At 37.9% G+C, this 23,893-nt stretch overlaps 1 protein-coding gene across 7 annotated transcripts in view; it reads right to left on the bottom strand.

Annotated features, from left to right (window-relative positions):
• Positions 1-23,893, bottom strand: part of LOC121311053 (partitioning defective 3 homolog) — a 358,770-nt gene that overhangs the window by 224,812 nt on the left and 110,065 nt on the right. The gene's annotated exons all lie outside the window — the stretch shown is intronic.

The following is a 23,893-nucleotide window of genomic DNA, read 5'->3' as shown; positions in this document are numbered from 1 at the left end:
AAAAAAAAGAAGAAAAAACAACTCTAATCGCAAAGCAAATATCTTAGAAGACAGCTTTTGGAGAAGTTATTGAGAGTCTAACAGGCAGACCATTTACATAAAGGTGCTTTGTTAAACATGTTTTTCTCTGCTGACAGGAAAACATTAAGAAGCTCTAATCCCAGAAATAATTCAAAAATCTGAAACAGAAGCTGCTGCCAAACACTGCAATAGCGGCCCTGCCAAGAAGGGATGCTGTCTTCAACAAGGTTTTAAAAATCGACTGTTATATATGCTGTACGAAACTGGCAGTTATTGGGAGGTTTTTTCCTTTAATTATTTTTTTATTGTTGCTCCCACCCTGCTTCAACATTATGTCTTACAATGTAATATAGCAGAGAGGTGATGTTACTTCCTGTGTGAACGACAACATATAGAAAGGGTTTGTACAGGTTCTTTACAGGCGTTCATCAGTCCCAATAGAGAAACATTTATAATAATGCATACACAATGAGATATATTTGAGAGGCTTGCTAAATACTAAGTGTATGTCATTTTATTGTACTCTCAAACTCTTTATTATACTAACTAATACGTTGTAGTAAATGCACTAGTAGTTCCCAGGTAAGCTCCCAGGTATATTTGGAGAACTACAATTGAAGCTGAAGGAGAAACAAGTGAAAGCTGCAATAGGAACCGAGTGATTAACATTGTAATAGCAAAGGCTCAAGCTGGACCTCAGGCTCTGCATTCCTGCCTAACCAGCCACTGTCAGATAGTCATCCCAACTGTCTTGATAAACAAACAAACATGCTGAAGGGACTCTCACTGTCACTACCTGACAGATGCCAACACCAGCAATCATCAACATTTCACTTTGACAGGATATGTCAGCACCCTCTCAGGACTCCCATGTAACTTTGTGTAACTTGCTCACTTGTCTCTAAGGAGACATCATGATAGATGTTTGCCATTTTTACCAGTAGATGAATGCAGGGTCTTCTCTGTGACTGTGTGACTAAATGTGCATAAAGAGCTATGGCTTCTTCTTATGTTGTCAGTTATGTGCTGTTTCAAATTGTGTATGTGTGGGTCAAATCTGGGTTTCACCCAAAAGCTTTGCTTCGGTGTTGTTAAAAGCAAAGGGATCTAGTAGTCTCAACATGGCTGCTTGCATGTTGCTTTGAACTTCACTGCACCTCATGAACAATATTGCACATGCTTTACAAAGTGGTACAGAGATACATTTGTCATGCAGTGTTAACCTGTCATGAGTGCACCCCCATTTCAAATAGAAGCTGCAGCTCACAAATGCTTTTTGGTTCCTACGAGTTCATTAAATGCTTGAATTGACCTTAATTAAGATCAATTGATTAAAGTCTGAGATAAACGTACTGACAGACACAAGAATGTCCCCCTCCGCTCTAAGGAGTACAGTACACACTCCCCACAACAAAGGCTGACTCCCTTGCTTGAAATCCAGATGAACATGACAGTTGAACATATACAACTGGCAATAGGATAACAATAGGCTATGTTGCAAACAGCATCTTAAGGTTTCCAATATTAAGCAACTAAATATATTGTATTGTGGTATTCAGTTTTGTGTCTGCAAAGCTTGACATACATGCTGCAGCCCAAAGCCTGTGAACTTCTGTCTTAGTCCGAAGAGATTACACAGCCCTCATCTCTCACAACATCCTGGCAAAGGTGTAAAGTGTACTGTCCTAAAGTAAGCCATGGCTCTTCCTCCCAGATTCCCCCTGCACTTCACCTACTATATCTTGTGCCTGTACTTCCTCAGAATAAAATGAACATCTCGCCTTTCAAGGGCTGCCTTTGATCTCATCCATGCTTGGCAGACAGCGAACAGCTTGACAGCGGGTCACATTTCCCATTAACTTTCAACGAGCCTGCCCGATGCCACATTATCTACCAGTGAGAAAGTGCACAGCAGATTATAGCTGATCAAGTTAGGATAGGGGCAGAGCTTCAGAACGAGAAGATTAATCACCAACAGCTTGAGAGACAACACATACTCTCTTAATGTGTTATCAGATTAGGACTACCATGAGAAACTAATCAATTGCCTGTCAATTCATCCTTTTTAAATGAAAATATGTAAACAGAAAAAGGTCTCATTGTGTACGTCTCCACACAAAGTAACAAGTTATGGTAGGAGATGTACATAAAATAAATACATTTAACTTTAATTCCTATTATACTAAAATAATAGCAGCAGTATAACTAATAGCAACCAACTATACATCATAAGAACCACGTTTAGATCCACAGCACTTGGTGTCAAATCAGAAAAGTGCTTTGAGGAGTAATTCAGCTATATTTAATTGGCATTCCATTACGTATGGCCTGCTCTTGTTCAGATACTGTACCTAACTGCCTGGATAAATGTGCAGAGCAAAGCTTCAAGATACAGCCCGGTTTAGAACAAAAACGACAAATTGCTCGTCAGGATTAATTGAAGTGACTTAATTCCGTGTAGAAAGCCTTTCTACACCCCTGTTTGCTGAAGCTCATGTTTCACTGCCTGCTACAGCATTCTAAAACAGGCAGAGAGCAGATCAACTCAGATCTGATAACTCTTCTACCAAACTACACGAGCACTCAAATAACAACAATTAAAAAAAACATGCCTCGAAGACCACTTCTAACTGAAACTACTTCATAAGCCAGGTCACAGAAACTTAAAGGTGTTGTCAAGCTGAAGTTTGAAATTCTGTTGCGACAAACTATATATAAAAGCCAATTATTTCTTTGATCAGCAGATCTGTTTAAATGTTGTCTACAACTATCACAAACACAAACCTTCGGTTTCAAAGGGGTCTTGAATGTACAGTACATCCATAATTAATACATACATAACAAAGTCACTTGTGTGCCAAACAAGTAATTTAAAATAGTTTGTGCAGACGCCTGTCAACGCGTTCATTTCCAGAGATCACACACTGTGTTGCTGTATGGAGGGTGAACTACTGAGCAGCTGTGGATGGTGTACAATAGGGAAATCCTGTACCTCCCATTGACTGTAGCACTGCACTGTTGTATATTTTTTGCAACACGCAGCCTATCCCGGTTTGCATTAAAATTCCCTTTGAAGGGTGTTAATTTCAATACAATATTTGGGAACTACAACTTGAAATGCTGTCTCTGAATGCATCTTGCTTTTTCTGGAGCACTGTATATAAACACTAATCACAAAGCCATACATCTTTTTAAGCTAGTAGATGAAGATTACATGCATATTTAATGAGGCATCACTTACAATGTCTGAATGTGCAAAGACCATGCAGGGAAGTCTTAAAATCAAATGTGAAATCCTGATTAAATAAACCATCCTTAATGACGCAAGTAGAAGGCATCACAGTGTATCCCCCAGTCTGTATTTGGTTACATGGTTCATTAGGACTCTTCTCTCAATCTAACCAGTCTCAATTGCTATTTCTTACACATTGAACAGAAACAAAACTCTATTTTCAAAAGTATTCATGCCCTCATAGACCAGCTGCTACAGAACCATAAAAACACAACCAAAGCTCCCTAACCCATGTGTTTTATTAATGGTATTTACATCTATTGTTGATCACCTGCACTGCCTAGCTCTGCTTCCAACAATTGCATACCAACTCTAGTATTCAAACCTGCTGTTCAACTGGTTTACATTTCAATGCCTGATCATCATCTTCATGTTAAAATGAAGAATTGTTTAGTTTTATTATTTGAATCATTTTGATCCAGATTTGTAGTGCAATATGATTAAAGAAAAAATATTTTTAATTTTAAGCAGACCACATTTCCTAACTGTTTTCACAAACTCAGAATTTGAATGTATTAATTCAGCAAGCTGCACTTCCTCCTCTGGAATGGAGCTAGCAGAGTATGGCAGCGAGTTATAAACTGCTGGGCTTCAGCAAGCTTTGGGGTAGAAGCCAGGCAGGACACACGTACACCTTCTCTGATCATCCAGGCTCAATAATCAGGGTAGAAGCCAGGCAGGACACACGCACACCTACTCTGGTCATCCAGGCTTAATTAACATGTTCATCTTTAATTGGCACAGTAAACTGGGAGTTAGTTAATTGCACATAATGTTACACCAGTTCTGTTCGACACCAGCAACCTGCAAACTATTCCCATCTGGCCTCTGATATTCCAGAAGCTCTGCTCTCTGTTAATCAGGTTCTACATAGTTTCTCTCATCCATGCAAGCCCTTGCCAATAACCAAGTCAATTATGATGGACTTGCCAGTATTCCACTAATAATAAAATAATAAACAAAAAAATAAAAAAAATCATACTTGTACTTTGACATCTATAGCTTTTCAATGTAAGCAGTGCTGCCTGGTTTTCTGTTATTTTATGAGTTATATTATCTTCAGCATCCAGTAGTTAAGATCCCATCTTCCTTTCCAGGTATTTGAAACAGATTATTATAATGTTTAGTGCCATTTTCTTAGTCAAGGTTATGAAATATGCAAACAAAGGGGCAATGTGTGGTTACTATAGATACAGTGCATGTCTCAACCATCTATACACAGGTTTGAATAAATATTTCAGTTGACTCAAACACGCCTTTTGAATAACAAGTTTCCATATTTAATATGTGTTAGCCTAGATGAGCTCAATAGATCTGAATTTTAGAAAGGGTTGGAAGAAGAAGACGACGACCTTCCAGGTACTGTATTTTTTATTTTCCTTGAACAAGCCAAAATGTGCCTTAGTAAAGATTCATTACCAGGAACCAATAACATTAAAGACAGACAGCTCCATCTCAACTAAATATTGTGATTGTCGGCTGGCAGAAATACAAACCCATTTTCCGTCTAAATGGACGAGTGCCGGTAAGATCTTTGAATAGCAATTGATTAGCCTCTAAGCAGCATGTTTTTCTTGGTTTTGTTTTCTTTGAGCTGGAGGTTGGAGGTACTTATTAAAATCACACCTAATGGCAATTATACGTGAAAGCCACTCATTTGTATGATATGTGGCATATGGAGATAATCATTAAACAGTAGTTCTTTGCACTGCTTACTAAGAACATTCTCTTGAATTTTACAGGGACTGTGTTAATAAAGAATTGGCAAAGCTTCAAACCTCATGTTGTAATATTATATTATGATCAGATTCCATTTCTACTATTGTGTATTGCTACAGTGTATTTTATATACATGTATTTTATATACATTCATTTTCTTTTTTATTTAGCCAATATACTTCACTGTATGTCCCTTTTACCCAATATACAGAACTGTGAAGAGGATGACCTTAAATAAACCTTAAAAAATGTTCATTATTTTACTGGCCTGAGGTTTAACCCTTCATTGGCGCATTTATTTATCTATCTTTAAAAACAAACAACCGAAAGGGCTTGGTAGAAGGATATTTTTCTAAGCTGCAATTCAATATCTTGACCTTGTCTTCTCATATAAGTTGGTGGTCTCTCTCTCTTTACTCATTGGCTCATTTTGCGAGCCCTACACTAAAGCTGCTGTGAATCTCACAGGACTGCACCTGCTTTCATCATCTGCATTAGTATTCTTTCAAGCATTAGAAAAATGCATAGCGGAAAACAACACTTTGCCACTTTTTAAAGGATATGCCCTTCAAGTTTTCATTTCATATACACGGAACGAGTGGAAAGTAATTTAAACCTCTAACCAGGGATGGGACTGAGGAAAAAACTAAAACTTCAAAACAATATTTATCTCCCTGATGCTCATCTTATTAATCCAAAACCTTAGAGTAGGAAAATTAGGTTTTGGAATATATATATATCTATATATAAGGATATATATATATAATATATATATCCCATATATATATATATATATCAGTGTGGTCCGTATTAATTACAAAAGCACAATATATATATATATATACATATATATGAGCTCAGATCATCAATACAATGTAAAGCACAATCTGGAGCAGTACCTTTATAACCAAAGGCAAATTAGTGAAACCAGCATAAAAAAATATGTAGAGCTGGGCCTCCTATCACCTTGGGGATTTTTTCAGCATATTAAATGAAAAAAATAAATACAGTAAAGATAAACTAACAGCCACAACACTAACATGAGAAAAGTACATTTTAATGATAGATTGGCTGCAGCCGATTGCCAAGGGGGGGGGGGGGGGGGGGGGGGGGGGGGGGGGGGGGGGGGGGGGGGGGGGGAAGTGTTGGGTGAGTGTGATACACTGCCATCAAGGATACTGTCCTGTCCCGTCAGTGAGAATGAGGTTAAAAGCTCTAAAACCGCAAATGCAAAAACGAGCCCAGCTCCTTTGCATTGTGGTAAACGAGCCCAGCTCCTTTGCATTGTGGTAAACGAGCCCAGCTCCTTTGCACTGTGGTAAACGAGCCCAGCTCCTTTGCACTGTGGTAAACGAGCCCAGCTCCTTTGCACTGTGGTAACCGAGCCCAGCTCCTTTGCACTGTGGTAACCGAGCCCAGCTCCTTTGCACTGTGGTAAACGAGCCCAGCTCCTTTGCACTGTGGTAAACGAGCCCAGCTCCTTTGCACTGTGGTAAACGAGCCCAGCTCCTTTGCATTGTGGCTAAGAGGCTTGCTTGCGGTGAATGGGGGTTGCCGCTTCGCGTCAGCCTCAGCCTTGTTACATCTGCGTCACACAAAATCCCACATGCCTGGCTGTTCAAAAGAGACCACGGTGCAAGTCTGACCACTGTGCTGCTTATCTGTTATTCTATATCAGGTAGGAGCAAGACCACCATTTTACAAAACATCCTTTGTCACCTTTGTTGCATTTCCACAGGATTTCATTTCTAAAGGTGCTCCTCAAATTCACCGTCCAGGAGTATTTGTGGATGAATGTAACCAATGTTTTGCCCAAGGCAGTAGTTGAACCTAGCAGCCATACAGTAAAGTACTGTAATTAGATAATTACTAATAACACTTTTCTGGAGGTCTCAAAAAGCAAGGAACTAGTTGCATATTGGGGATCACATTGGAACCTCACAGGACTCCTAGGTCCCAGTCCGACGTAATGTTTTACATGTATAAATACATGTAAAACAAATGTGCCCTGTTGTTATATATACTGAATAATTATTATTACATAATTATATACTTTATATACTTTTTCCAGAAGATAACCAACGAACAAATTATTGTAATGTAAATCACCTTTTGCATCCAGGTGTGTTTTGATTCTCATTGAAACAAAGCGTGGGTTGTGACATGTACAGTGTACAAATCTTACTACAATTCTGCCTATGTATCCCATCGGGACCACACTAAAAGTGAGATTTCTACATAGTCTCCTTGAGAAATATCCAATTTAAATCTTGTCAAACAAAATGAAGAAAGCAAGAATCTGCAGAAAGTAATGTTCATTGTCAATAAGATAGCATTGCAGACTGTGGCCAACCCCAGTATATGTTTTAATAAATTATTTAATGATAGACACATTTCAAGGGTGAGCTCAGGCCCCAAGTAAGAGCCCTTAATGGGATGTCTTGTATCAGCCAGCAAGTTTGAATCTGTATGGTATTCCTGGTGTAAACCACAGATGTCCAAGTTTATTAGACATGAAACATGTAGTAACGCTAAAGAAACTTCTCAACTGAACATACTGAGAAAGACTTGAACCATCTGTCACTTAATGTTTTACATTTCTTTTAGTATCGGTACTTTGAGTGTTTTACTGCTACAGATGAAGACATGAAACACACACAGGCATCCCTTTGTGTACTGAGGTTACAAAAAAATGAGTGCTTTCCCAATTAGTCTGAGTGTGGTTTTCACAGTATTGTGTCTTTCTTTAAAACAGGAACAGTTAATAAAATACAATTACAATCTAGATAATGACCCTCACTTACAGTACTACATCGCTGCTGCAAAATGTCTACTAACGGTTCTGTTCGGGGCCCATGCAATTGTGTGTATTACGGTTATGAAGTTGCTTCAGGCACTTGTGCATGAAAAGACATGAGATCGCTACAAAAAACAAAACAAAAAAGGGTAAAAACATGACAGGACATGCGGGCAGACAGTTCTAAAACAATAATATGAACAAAAGCAATACTGTGCACGGGTACTTCCAGAAGAGCACTTCATTTTAACTCTTTCAGTTACTTACTACTCATACAGCAGACAAAAATATACCTTTGTTTATCAAGTCAGTCCTTTGATATCCATGGGGAATGTGACACTTCTCATCACCCAGCTCCACACTGGGGTTGTTAAGGAAGGGAAGTAAATTGGATGCTCGTAGCATTGCGATTTAAATTAAAGTCTAATTTAAGTCTAAAGCATAACAATGTATTATGCATTGTTTCTCACTATCTTGTAAAGCGCTGTGTGATGGTGGTCTACTATGAAAGGCGCTATATAAAATAAAGATTGATTGACTGAAAGTCATGTTCATAATGGACACTGAACAGCAATGCTGAGGATGGGTAACAAGGTCTCAGAAATGAGAACAAGGTCGGTCCTGTATTGTTCAAGCCACTGCAATCAATGACTCACATTTTGTTTTTTTTAAACATGATTCATGTAGAATGATTTCTCTCTTTAAAAACAAGAGCCAAAGGGTGCATATAGGATGCAATTCATCTGCCTCTTTGCAGTGGATACTTGATAAGACAACAAGCAGCTCTTAACAAGTACTGGATGCATGTCAATAACAGGGAATGAACACACAGCTGAACAACAGATATATTTACTGTAAGTTAATGAACATCAAGCTCGGTAGCTATTGACAGACCACTAGAATAAGCTTCTTAAATCTTTCCAGAATGGTTAAAGAAATTTAAAAGGAGGTTGGCTTTTTTTTCTCCGCCTGTAAAAGACTTTGAATGTTCAAGCTCATCCGGCATACAAGCAGACCAATCCAGAACACCAAACAATAAAATCAGTCTGCTTCTGAAAGTGTTTTTTTTGTGGGCAAATAATGTAACTGACCTGTTATGAAATACAAGTTCATATTGTAAATCAGATAAATGCAGTCCTTCAGGGGATTAGAGAACAAAACCAGCCTCATTTGAAGTACTCAACAGCAGGTTACGCCAAGTCCTACATGGCATTAAAGGGAGTTATAAATCAAGATGTTCAAATCAATTTACTTACACATAATTAGCATTAGCAACATTACTGAACACCCTTCTGTTGAACTATGGTTTGTGATTTGCTTTTATTAATTTTGTTTTATGATATTCAGATTTTTTTTTGTTGTTGTTTGTTTTAAAAGACAGCACTATAGAATCCAGTTTGCTAATCACTTCCTATGCTGTAGGTCACAGGCCATAACCATTGAAGTGAATGTGTTTGAACTGAGGAACGACAACTTGTACTGGTATACCAGTACTGCTTCAGGTTTCATTTAAATGAGCCTAGACTGAACGTCATTGTTTACTTGATAACATGTACATGTCTAACTTACCTTCTTTGCTGGATGCAGGCCGGCATTAAGCAGTAGACACAGCTGAAATGTCTGACTTGTATTAAAATAAACAGCCAACCAATCTGCATTCAATGTGGCTCGCTCAGACTTAATGCAGTAGCTCCACAGTGGTTTCTAATGAACTCCATTCACTTACATGGTCTGGTTCTGTTCTATATTCTGGGTCTAAGAGGCTCTGCAGTGCATACACACTAAGGCACTGTGTTTAGCTTGTACTGTGTGCTTTCAGTTGTTGGAGCTGTTAGACCATTGTTCTGATATTTATGCAAGTTGTGCCCTCTAGTGCCCTTCTGAAAAATATGTATATATGTGAAGTGGAAATTCTGGTGATGTGCTGTATTATGTAAGTGATTTTACACAAGAAAAAAGCAGTACAAATTATATATATATATATATATATATATATATATATATATATATATATATATATATATTTTTTTTTTTTTTTTTTTTTTTTTACTGTTTGCAGTTTATATAAATAGTATAGTTCCTGAGTACACACAGACAGATTCAAATTACTTGCCGGCTGCTATCCTTTAAGATCAGAAAATTGAAATTGGCATAGCACCCTGTAACAGCAGTCTACCAAGAATAATTGGGAGCAATCCGACTTGAGAGCATTTACCCAATATCTCATTTACAAAGCTTGCGTTAAGTGAAACTGTGACTGACTTTTTACTTGTGAATTTTACAGCGAAGCAGTAACAGTTGACTGTCATTCAAATATCTGCAGTTTGATATATCCTGAGTTTGGTACTGCAAGTTTACAAAAGGCATATCACATGCATTACAAATATAGGAGGGCATTATTGGAGGGTAGGACCAGAGATTAATGCAACGTTTCACATGTTGATACTGTAAATCCCTAGAGTACAGCTCAGATTCGAGTATAAGCTGAATAATCCTTTAACAATATATATATATATATATATATATCTATATATATATATATATATATATATATATCATATATATATATATATATATTATATTATTTTTCAAATTGCGTTCATTATCCAGACTTGATGCTCTATACGAGTCTGATAACTTCAAGTCATGCTGAATCAAAAGTATTCAGACCCCTGACCAATTCTCTGTTATTAATGAATTACAAATGGTACACTGAAATTTCTTTCTGTTTGATATTTTATTTTAAAACACTTCACAAACTCAGTTATGGTAAGGTGACATTGGTTTTATGTTGGGAAATATTTAAGAAAAATAAAAAACTGAAATATCTTGCTTGCATAAGTATTCAACCCCCACACATTAGTATTTGGTAGAACCACCTTTCGCTGCAATAACAGCTTTATGTCTTTTGGGGTAAGTATATACCAGCTTTGCACACAGTGTCGGAGTGATTTTGGCCCGTTCTTCTCGGCAAATATGCTCCAGGTTGTTTAGGTTGGTTGGACGACACTTGTGGACCGCAATTTTCAAATAGTGTCACAGATTCTCAATGTCTTGAGGCATGGGCAGTGTTAGGTTTGCGCCATACATAGCGCTTTGAGTTTTGGCCAAAAAGCTCCATCTTGGTCTCATCTGACCACAAAACCTTTTCCCACATCGCAGCTGGGTCACTCTCATGCTTTCTGGCAAACTCCAGACGTGCTTTCAGATGGTACTTTTTGAGTAAAGGCTTCTTTCTTGCCACCCTCCCATACAAGCCAATGTTATGCAGAGCTATTGATATGGTTGACTGGTGCACCATTACTCCACTCCAAGCCATTGAACTCTGTAGCTCGTCAAAGTGATTGTTGGCCTCTCTGTGGCTTCTCTCAAGTGTCCTTGTTTGAGCGCTGAGTTTTGAGGTATGGCCTTTTCTTGGCAGTGTCTGGGTGGTGTGATGCAGCTTCCACTTCCTGATTATTAATCCAACTGTGCTCACTAGGATATCCAAACACTTGGATATTATTTTGTACCCTTTCCCTAATCTATGCATTTGTATTACTTTATCTCTAACTTCTGTAGAATGCTCTTTGGTCTTCATTTTCCTTCAGATTCACAGCCTTACCAATGATCCTTCAACAGTGGGGTTTTTATCCAGAAAATGCGACAGCAACTTTAATGGTTCACAGGTGGAGGCCAATGGTAAGGTAATTGTGTCTTCGTTAGGGCAATTTCTTTCATTGGTGCAAACTGGGAGCTTCCACAGCACAGGGGTTGAATACTTATGAAAGCAAAATATTTCAGTTTTTAATTTTCTTAAATATTTCACAACATAAAACCAATGTCACCTTACAATAATTGAGTTTGAGTTTAAGTGTTTTAAAATAAAATATCAAACAGAACAAAATTTCAATGTACCATTTGTAATTCATTAATAATAGAGAATTGGTCAGGGGTCTGAATACTTTTGCAAGGCACTGTGTGTGTGTGTGTATATATATATATATATATATATATATATATATATATATATATATATATATATATATATATATATATATATATATATATATATATAGTCTAACCTGCAATCCACACACTGAACAGGGGGACTGAAGATCAGAATTTTACAGCAGGCACTTACAGTTCAGGACATTTTAAAAAAAAAACTTACTGAAAAAATGGAAATAAAAAATTCCTCCAATACCCATGGAAGAACAAAAATGAGTTCGCAGCACATGACAAATAATCAGGCTTAAGAAAGCGAGGTTCCCTTAAACCATCAAACCAGGGTACAACTGATTTATTAGAACAGAAAACAAAAACAAATGTCAGTTTTTTTTCTCAAATTCATGAGAAAGTCTGAAAAAATACTAAAGCCCATATTAGTCTCCCGATTTCATTTGTAGCTGATCTGCTTTCCATACCTTTGAGTGAAGCACTTACACGTTACAATATGTAACCCATCGTGCGCACAGTCACAGATTAAAACTACTGGAGGTGTTGTGAATCATTTACAATGGTGTACAGACTGTGTAACAAGCAGCCCCCGCAAATCAAAACGAGGCTAGAGCAGCAAATTCCAAGTTGGGGGGGGAATCAGTTCTGGTCGCGCAAGTCAGCAAAGCTGTCCATATGACACACACACCCTCGTAACTGGTGCTTATTGGCAAGTTAAGGACTGAAAGGCCATGGAGAATTTATAACCCTCCTCACTCCTGAGAGGGAGGTTCTCCAGGGCAGGGTTGAGGCCCACCGGCAGGGCTGTATGATCTCAAGAACTGTCAACAGAACACCTTGCAGAAACAGGAATTAATCAAATTCATGAGCATTACTGTTTTGACATGCATAAATAAAAACTGATGAGAGAATAATAGTTCTCAGGAAAGCAAAAATTGAAACTTGGAAACATTTGCGTGTGAAAACAATACATCCTTTACTGCAACCCCCCCCCCCCCCCCCACACACAAAAAAATGCGCTATTAAAAAAGTGTTACTATTGTTCAGCGCAGAATATTTCATATATACACCTTTTACAGCAAGGGTATAAAAGATAACCATCACAAAGGCTTTTTTTTGTCTTCCAGGTAACTTCCACCTCAGCAGTATAAGAGAGCCTACATTTGACATATTGTAGCCAGAGCTGCTTTAAAAAAAAAATTAATAAATAACCACACCAGCTCTATTTTAATACCACTAATGCGGGTGCACGACCCACAGGATAAGAGACAATGCTGGTTGTATTGAAATAAATCTATAGCTTAAAACCGCAGAAAGTTTTTACTGCCCCTAGCACATGTTCAGTGAGATGGTGTTGTTCAGCAGTTAAACACAACAAACAGAAGACTGGTGGTTCCTCATGTCAGCTAAGCCACCAGCATAATGTGCCACTCAAAATGCAAGAAACTGGAACTCAGTGCGATTCAGGAACGTGGTGGGGTCTGGCCAAGGTGTAAACCACCACCACATTAAAAAAAAAATAAAATATATATATATATATATATATATATATATATATAAAAAAAAATCACGGCTTTTTCGATGAAAAGCTTGAGAACCCTTAGGAGTTTTTTTTGACAAATTTCAAACCTAAAATATTACTAGATCTTAACCTAAGTCCTAATAATAGATAAAGATAACCTGATTAAACAAATGACACAAAAACATGATACTTTGTCAACACTTATTTATCCACAAATGATTCAACAATCAATATCCATGCGTGAAAAAGTATGTGAACCTTTAGATTCAGTAACTGGTGGCACCCCCTTGAGCAGCAATGACTTCAACGAAGTGTTTCCTGTAACCGTTGGTCAGTCTATCACATCGGTTTTGAGGGATTTTGGCCCATTCCTCCTTACAATACTGCTTCAACTCGGTGATATTTGAGGGCTTCCTTACAAGGACAGCTCGCTTCAGGTCCCAACACAAAATTTTGAAGGGGTTTAGGTCCGGACTTTGACTAGGCCATTCTAAAACGCAGTTAGAATGAGGTTCTTCTGTTCAAATGCAGTGTTTGGTTTTCGCCAAACATAACGTTTCTCATTGAGGCCAGAAAGTTCTACCTTTGACTTGTCTGTCCAGAGAACATTGTTCCAGAAGTTTTGTGGATCATCTATTGTATTGTATGTGCTCTTTGGCAAACTTCAGATGGGCAACAATGTTCTTTTTAGAGAGCAGTGGTTTCCTCCTGGCTATACTTCCATGAACACCATTCTTGTTCAGTCTTTTTCTGACAGTTGAGTCATGAACATTCACATTGAGTGGCCTGCAGATCCTTGGATGTTACTCTGGGGTTCTTTGTGACTTCCTTGATGATTTTCCAGTTTGTTCTTGGAGAGACTTTGGTAGGACGACCACTCCTGGGTTGAGTGACTGTGGTCTTGAATTTTCTCCATTTGTAGACTATCTGTCTGATAGTGGATTGGTGGAGCCACAGATCCATAGAAATAGTTTTGTAACCCTTTCTAGACTGATGAGCATCAATACCTGTTTTTCTGAAGTCCTCAGAGATTTCTTTTGATCGTGGCATTACATGTTTCCACACACCTGCATGGTGAAGACCAAACTCACAAAGTTTCTGTTCTTTATATGGGGTGGGGCTTCCCAAACTCCCCCCTGAAGAGCTACCTAATAATTTAAACACCTGATTCTAATTATCCTCTTAACTAAGCTTATAAAACCAGGGGTTCACTTACTTTTTCACATACCCTGAATCTTAATTACTCATTGTTTGTCTAATTCATACATCATTTTGTTTCAAAAGACAATTTGTTAATATAAACCCCATTGGATATTTAAGAAAAGACTGGTTTTGATTCAAGAAGGCTATCATGGTTAAACTATGGAATTTCCATAATTATCATTGGGGTTCACAAACTTTCTTGGCACTGTATATATTGCGCACAAATCATTCGAGTAATCCATCCAAAAATTGAATATATTGAGGCTGGGTCACCCCAAAATAGACTGTAAGCCCACAGAACAAATATCAGTTTTACAAAAGAAACAGTTTTGTTCCTAAAGGTAACATTGCAAAGGTTTAGCCTATGTAGTATTAAAACACCCCAAGGGTTACACTTTTCCACACTTAGTCATTCTTACACTTGTAAGCAGAACATAAAAGTTGGGGCAACCTCAGACAAGTCAATTTCAAGGTTGGGCTGCCATTGGCCGATTTACTAAGCCATAAAATGATAAAAAATAAGAAGGGACTTCGCAGTACGAGTCATCACAAAACAGGAAACTCCAGCCTTACCAATATAGATACCGATAAGCAACACCGAGGCCATGAGCCTGTGCTCAATGCTGCCATGGCTGGTTTGATGACAGTCAGGGAGACTGCTGGCTTACCATTTAAATCTTTCAGCTCTTCAGTACAGAAAAAACATGACTGAAATCCTTTAACATCTACCAGTACTTTGAATCTACTCTTTTTCATCTCTTGGAAAAGAGCATGAAAGAAAACCAAACAAAAAACCCACAAGGAATAAGAACTCATATAAAGCGATGGCTGCTCTATTATTTAAGTGTTCTGCATGAACTGAACGCGCCTCTGCATTATTTAAATCCCAATATGCCTGGCTGTGGTGTAAAGGAAGCGCCCTGCTGCTGTAGGTATTTCAGAGCCACCTAATGGATCGTGTCAGTAAGCTTTCTCCAGAATCACTGCTGACGTTTCTATAGTGTGGGAGGTAACTATTTATTTGTTACATGCACCAAACTAATTTGGGTTTCTTTTTGTCCCCATTAGCAGTTCCGAGAGCCAATTAACACCTAAACAGCACTGCAGGATTTATTCCAAAAGCATGTTAGTAATTATGTAAAGGAAACACACAACTTAAAACAGGAAGGGTTTTAATACATTGTAGTTTGGCTATTACCTTGCTGTGTATCCCAAAAATGAAACACAAAAAATTGCCTAATTTCATAATTTCTTTCTTTCTTTCAATAAGAAAAAAAACAAACTGAAACTGTTCAAATGTATTAATACACGTAGGGACATCACTAGAATGGACTTGCATCCTTTAATCAGCAATGGTGATAACAATAAATGGTGGTGCTGTTTTTAACAAGAAAACTTTACAGTGGTTGTTTCTGAATGACAGCATCCCGCAATGAATAAGGGGCCGAGTGCGGCCAAATCAATTCATTATCTTTACCCTGTCCAGATTCTCGCACCAAGAGCCTGGTGCCAGCGGTTAAACGCAATTGTCTGGGATTCCCGGCTATGAGAACCCCCCCGCCGCCATGGAATGGAATAAAGGGTGTTTGTTTCCCTTCATAAAATGCAAACATTTTGCTCATTAGCCTGTCATTGTAATCACTGGATACACTTTTAAACTGCTGGGTTAAGCAGCGTTTAAAATTCTGATAAGAAAAAATTAAATCATTGCATTGATCTCCGAGCTTAAAAGCCTGAAGGGATATGGCAACAACAATAATATTCCACTCCATTCTGCACCACCACCTGGAGTGATTAAGAGTTGTGAGCCTACAATGCAAACGATAACTGGTATGAACCTTAGCCCACATACTGGACTTCATTAATGCTTAAATATAACATCAACTGAGCCAAATGTAATTTAACAATGATCTACAGCGCGCAGCACCGACCACGTTTTGCTCTAAGGCCGCTATTGCAAGCACCTGAAACATGTATGGGAATGTCCAGTGCAATACTTCCCCCTGGTGCATTACATTTCTCTATCATGGCCCACCACTGGAATGAGCTGAATTCCAATTCCCCCACCCCATTTTAAATTATTAAAATATTATTTGAGACTACACACAGGACTTAACTGTGCAATGCTATGATGAACTCAGTGTTGCCCGAAGCATATTGATTAACTAATGAATTGATTCAGAGAGGGAAAGAGAGAGTAGCTTAATATATCATCAAATCTGCCACTTGGGCTGCCCATTACTTAATATACATTATTGATGCATTAAGATTTCAAAGTTGCTTGTCAGCAAGTCTCACAGTTCTCAAGCTCTCAGCTTTATAGTAGTGGACTGGGATCAACGGTATGAGTCTACAACCCAGCCACTATGGCGATGAGATGTATTCCCTTTGCTACACAGAGGTCAGAGTAATAAAATACATTGGAAAAACAATTGAGCAGCACACAGGTCAGGCATTTGAAACATTCTTCCCTGTCCAAGTCGTTTACTGGCCATTTTCTCTTAGTTTTTCTAGGGGAGGTAAACAAAGTTTATTTGTTTAACCCCCAAGACTCGAAGGGAACTGTTGATTCCAATGTTTTAGTTACTTTACTTTCCTGTGTAGGTAACTGTATATGCCACGTTTGCCCTATTCTCCCCAGGTAAATGGGTACGTCTGTACAGAAAAAAAAGCTTGGCTACAGAAAAAGCTAATATTTGCATGTGCTGAACAAGTTATAACAATGTTAAATGAACACACGCCCACCTGTTGACCTATTATTTCTTGTTTGACTATGGGAATTGTAATGTAATGCAGCTGGCAAACTTCAAAACAGCCAACAGATACATTTAATACACTGCAGAAAAACAAATCTAATCTTTCTGGCATATAGACGATCCGGGGGAAATAAAAGTCTGTAGCTTTGTGTATTATACTCAGCTAACAATAGCAGTTAAAAAAATGTAGATGGAAAATAAGATGAAGTACAGTATTCTTTGTAGTATAATCAGCCTTTTTTCTGCCAAAGTCAACAGCCTGCACTGGGGTTTTTGGCAGCAATATAGTTAGTAACCCTTTGGAACTATGGTAGAATTTTGAGGGCTTTCCATGGCAATTAAAAGAAGGAACACAAAGCCATTTTGTGGCTTGGAACTTGGTTTCAGTAGACTAGGTTTTGGACCACTGCATGGCACACCAGGGGAGACTTTGGGATGGATACAGCAGAGTTGCCTCAAGCTAGGTCTCCTGGAACCATGTTTCAAGCCACTGTTGGTGAAGAAGTGGTTACATGTTCCCTCAGAGCTCAGGAAGAAGCAACGAGACTATAAACAGGGGAGAATTCAACACAGAAATGTTGAGAGCAGGATGCAAACTTGCAGAGCAGACTTGGCTTTGGCTGAACAGGATCTCAATAAGAAAGCATAACTAACTTTACTAATTCTGCATGCTTTCATTTCACAGTGCAGTCTTTTTAAATCCTGACACTTCCACAATAAGGAACCACCTAACAGCTGTGTATTAGGGCTGTAAAAGTTGTCTCAGCAAAATGTCAATCTAAAAGTAAGGTACATTCAGGACAAAATGCATTCCTTCTTCTCTCATGCTGTTTAGCTTCAGCTGCTGAATATCATACTGCATTTAAATTGCTGTGCCAGTGATTTGAAGACTGTCAAAAAGGCAGATGCAATCATTTTTACACTTACAAATGAGCTGTAATGGAACCAGTCAAGGGAGAATTTTTCCCAAGTAAAACAGGCAGTGAAAAACTCCAACAGTGCGGAATTCATTTTGCTTTTGTTTTGCAGTCACAAAGAACTGTAGTGAAGAATTATAACAAGCAGTTTTTAAATTCTGAGAATTTGTTTTATTATTGTCGACAAAACATTCAAGCGCCCCTATTAGTAATTATAATTACCAGGGCCGTTTAAAATATGTGGCACCACAAGTGCCGACTGTACATGTCTGAAATGAATTATAATACCTAAACTATGCCTGAAATAAATTAAGGGCATATTATAATTTGAAACACATTAGCTACTCCTTCACGAATGATTTCATTCCTTCAGTTTGTATAACACTGCTTTAAGCATAATATAAATGTGCTTCCTCTAGCTCGCCAACAAACAGTGAAACAAATCACAAAATATTGAACAGTAAACTTAAAGTGGAACAGAATTCCATGCATTTCATAGCGTTTTACAACATAAGAACAATTCCACGTTAGGAATATTGTAAGTTTGAAGGTCAGCCACAAACCAGGTGATGTTCTGTGCTATTAAACAAAAAAAAGACCAACTGTATGTGAAATCTCCCCTGGCATTGCACAAACAAAAAAAAATAGTCAGTTCTGTTGACCTGGAAAAACTGCAAATCTGCATTTAATTAGTTCCTCTAAAAACTCTGCAACACATTCCTGCTGTCTGCATGAAACGGAAGAGAGATTGATGCTCTCAGAGAACTAATAGTTGTTTTCATATTGGTAATTTTGAGTAAATCTTTTTGTACAAAACAGATTTTGATCCTAAAGTTTGTGCTCTACCAGCTGTGTAAAAAAAAATACCAGCTGCTGGTTTTCAAGGCACTGTGGCACAAGCAGATGTTTGCAACTGCTCCTAGAAAGGAACCTCTGCCAATGCCAGTGTATAGTGAATACACCGTGCAGAACAAACAGCATCTGCTACACTGTCTGAAACACAGTCCAGGCTAAAGCAGCTCCACAATGCTGACCACTAAGCAACACATGCATCTGAATCTTTGAATAGCTCCTTCTGGATAGAACCGATTTATGAAACATTTAGCTAGGTTTAGTAACGTCTATATAAAATAACATCATGAAATACTGCCTAACTGCCAGTCCAAGAGTGTTGTACCAATAAGCACTCAGTAATTGCATTACAAGCAGAATCAGAAAGCAATTATTAAAACCTATTCATAATTGTAATTAGTATTGTTTAATTTCTTTACCCACCAATTATAAATCCAGATTATGTATATTTGAATTACGATCAAATAATGTTTTTCTTTTCAGTAAAAAAATATTAAAAATAAAATTATTTTAGATATAATTGATATATTTTTATAATATCTATATATATATATTATATATATATAAAAAGTGTGTTCGATAAAGGGTTTCCAGGATCCTTCCTTCAAAGGTTTAAGACCATGTAATAATGCGTTATGAGTTTAGAGTATGATTGAGGACAATGGAAATTGACGGCCGCCTCTTATTTAAATGCCCACATAAGTACTAGAAGGATAAAACACAATTAGGATGGTTAGGGATCGTTACGTCATTAGCTTGTTCATTAACCTATTCAATAATTACAATTAAAAGGTGGGTTAGCGGCACAGATCAACAACATCCTGTGTACAAGCACTTCACAACATATGAGAACAGGAAGGCCAGGTGCTTATTCTAAAACAAAAAAGGGGTCATGTTTTTATCATTTATATCTTCCTGTCTCCCTAGTCATGGTCATGCACCCAAATCGTACAAATGCAAGGAGCAGAGGAGGCTTTATTATAAATGCAGCAGTGAGAACTGAAGCTAAAATAAAGATAACCTTTATAATTGCTTTAGAATCTCTCAATTCACTGTAGCACTCAACTGGGGTAAATACCCCGCACGTTCTATTATGCCCCCACGTTACATTATGCTATCTACAAGCAAGTATTCTGCGTGTTGATTGGCAGATAGATTAGTTCAAAACTGCTGGCAACTGCTGCTCCTAACTACATTAATGTCAAAGCTTGCTGGTTAATTAAAATAATTACTTACATATTTCTGTTAACTCCCTCTACAGTGATATAGTCCTATTACACAGGAGAAAATACCTGTGGCAGATGTACTAGTTAAAACAGAACTACGGTACTAGTACTTGTTTTAAGAAGTTACTTCAGTTCCAGGAGTACCACATTTAAAATTTTAACTAAGGTGTTTAACCAATTTAAGATTTCATTTTCTCAACACATGCCTCTGAACAATAGTACTGAGTGTTTATATCATAAAACTGTAGAAACACCCCTACAGGTAGATATAAAAGTCATGTTATCAGACAGCTAATAACTGTTATAAGTCACATTTGATGAGCTTTTCTGCCTTGACTGTAAAATGTCATAATTATGGCTCGCTTTGTGGCAATGTCAAAAATCTGTTCTTTTGGGTGGCAAGAGATGAACAAAATCAACAGCAATATATGCTACAGTACAAAGGCAGTTTCTCAACCAGCAAGTCTTTCTTTTATTTTCACAACTACTGCAGTACACCCTTGAAACATTACATTGAATTCCCCAGCTTTCATCTGAGCTCAGAGACACAGAGTTAAAGGTCCCTGCTTTCATTGTCTCAAAGCTATTATGGGAACAGGCTCCCAGAAACAGAAAGCGACAGAAATATTCACTCAATTCTATCTGTGATTTCCTGCCGTAGAGAAATGAGGAACCATTCTGGGTCTCTGTGACAAACAAAAGCCCTGTTATTTTCGCCCGGGGTGCCTCTTAAAACCCATCAGGTGTGGGCTCTGCTCAGGAAAGTAGCCCTGCTTGAAACAAACAGCAGGGAGAGCAGGCCTCTAAATGCACTGCACAGCTGTTCACAACACTTTCACAATCCAATACAAAGGATTTAAAAAGGAGCCTGGCTCAGGCTACAAAGCTAACAACTCATTGGCCTGTGAAGCCATCTCTGTTGAAAAGCACTGTGATATTTAATAATTCGTGTGTCGTCAAGAGAAAATGAAAGGCCCTCTATTTTTTATTTGGCTGCAAGAACAGAGTGGGGATATAAATAAAATAAAAAAGCGAAAAGTAGCTAAAACTTTGTAATGATTTTTATGTGAACAAATACAAAGTCATATATTGTTACACTGTACATGGCACTTAACTGTGTATGGCATTAAAAAAAAAGTACACGTGAATAAACAATCATACGTTCAACATTAAAAAATGCATGCTCCTCATTTACAGATTCAGAAACTGCACAGCATATCATCTGTCTTAATTTGCCCACATCCTCCTTTAAAAGTCAAATATTCCTAATGTGAAACATACATAGGGCTCAACTGGCTAATGTATGTGCTACCTTACAGCAGATACTGTTTCCATTGTATCGCTGCTAGATAGAAAGTCACAGGCTGTATATTTCTCTTTAAATCAAAGAGGCTAGCCTTTAGAGCTATACCTAAAAAGGGAAAAGCCAATAATGGAAAATAATAATAACTTTACACACATACTGCACAAGTATCCCTTCACCAGTTGTTGAAAACATTAATGTTGACCTTATATTAAACTAGTAATGTGAGTTAAGACTCTTAAGTCCTGTTGGCTTTTAAAGGGCATAGTGTAATGACCGCTCTACAAGACAATGAGGAATTTCTTTTCTGAGACAATCAATAACAAGGTTTACAAGTCAATAGACACACAAGGTTTTGAAATACAGGCAACAAAACACATAGCGTTTGTACAATAAACAATTTTCTAAAACCAGCTACAGTATAGCTGCTGATGACTACTTGCAGTAACAAAGGTAATACAAATCTCTGGTGGTCAGCAACAGACACTGTCCTTGTCAACCTCAAGGCCACAGAAACAAGCATCTCTTCAAACAGCACTTGATCTGAGAACTAGGAAGTTGGAAATTTGAGACAAAGAGCTCACCCATAACACCATGCCTTATGCATAGTCTTGCATCTCCCTTAAGAAACACTGGGGAAAAAGGCATGGCAAAAATAAAAAAACAAAAAATTACCAATATAATGTTAGGTTACAATTACTATTAACATAGAAGTATACTGCACTCTTTTCTTACAACAAGACCCAGCAAACACTTTGTGTTTATTAGTTACCCCCAAGCAGATGAAGCTTAGGAAAGCAGCTCAATTGTCAAGATTACTGTAGCTTGTCCAGAACATGTATAATATAATAGAACACATCTACTGTCATTATCCACAAACATAAAGCGCCCAGACAAGTCAAAAACCAAGTGTCCTGAACAAAAACAGCCCCAGGGCAACCCAATTACCTCCCAGTGCTTTGACACTTTATACTGTTTATCCATTACTATCTTCTTGCCAGGAGACCACCTGTGGTGTACACGCCTGCATGAATTAGTGCAGCGGCTCATTTGAATATGACAATATCGATTTATGTCCTACTCTAATTTAATTTGAGGCCTTTCAGTGATTTTGAAAACAGCCCTGCGATGATCCAATTACACTGAAGTAGACATAAAGCTTTAAAACGCCAGCAAATGCATCTGGACTTCACCCTAAAACAGTTCGGTCATACGGCACATTCAAACTAAAGTGAAAAAAACACATTCAAGCCTCATTGTCCATCTGGCCAAATTGTTCCCTAAAACACATTAATATTCCTATTTTTGTAACTGGATACGAATGACTCCTCTGATACTTTTGTTTTTTGCACCATATGCTCAGTACTTGATATTGCTTTCAACATATTTTGGATATGGAAATGCTAGATATGTATTTCTACATTCCCAACTTCTGGAGAGGGGGCATTATGAGAAATGTTTGATATTTATCTCTCCATTACCACCTTCAGGAGAATGGAAAATGATTAGAAATGTTGAAGCCAGCTGCACAGCCGTTGAATAGACTCTTAATTATCCTTCATGGTCATTGATTTTCTTTGTTTGCTTGTATGTAGGAAGGCAAACATGTAGAAAGGCAAACATATTGCAGCACAAGTTGACACTTGCCGCTATGACAATTTGCATTGCTGCTTGTTTTGGAGAGAGTGATTTCTGCCTCTCCACAACATGGGCTGAAAACTCAAATTCAAAATGGGTTTCAGCGGTATAAGCTGCTGGAACCTAACAGGGTGAATGACAAATCTCATTGAACTTCGTCCCAGTGGCAAATAGAAACCAGGCAACTGTTCCAAAAAAATGAGTCCAACAGGAGTAAAAAGCTAGACAGCCGCCTGTAGCTACAAACGTACACATGCTTTGATAGAGAGTTTGCAATGTGCTGGAAGGTCTCTCAAGGTATAACTGATTATAGTCTTCCAAAACACACACATTGCTGCCTGTCAGGGTTGATGTGCCTCAATGTTATATAGAACCAGCAATAGGTTAAAGCTATGCATTTGTTGTAACTGAATAGATATCGTTTTGAGAAATATCATTCCTGGGTGCCTTATTTTCCAAAACAACAATGCTCCAATACATTGATACAAAAGGTGACCATATTACAGTACGCTATGTGGGGGTCAAGCAGGGTCTGTGTATTTATTTAATAAAAAGATAGGCTCTAATGGTTTTTCAATTATTAGGCAGCATTAAACAAAGTCTAATCAGTTGTCTCTTGCTCTGGTTATAGGCAAAAGTACTCCAGAGATCCGAGCAAAATATCATTTGTGTGAAAATCACAGGCCACTCAAGCCTAACCTTAATCCT

The sequence above is a fragment of the Polyodon spathula genome, chromosome 3, assembly GCF_017654505.1.
Source record: "Polyodon spathula isolate WHYD16114869_AA chromosome 3, ASM1765450v1, whole genome shotgun sequence".
NCBI classification, from domain to species: Eukaryota; Metazoa; Chordata; class Actinopteri; order Acipenseriformes; family Polyodontidae; genus Polyodon; species Polyodon spathula.
The sequence above is the reverse complement of the archived record's forward strand: the minus strand, read 5'-3'. Positions and strand labels throughout refer to the sequence as shown.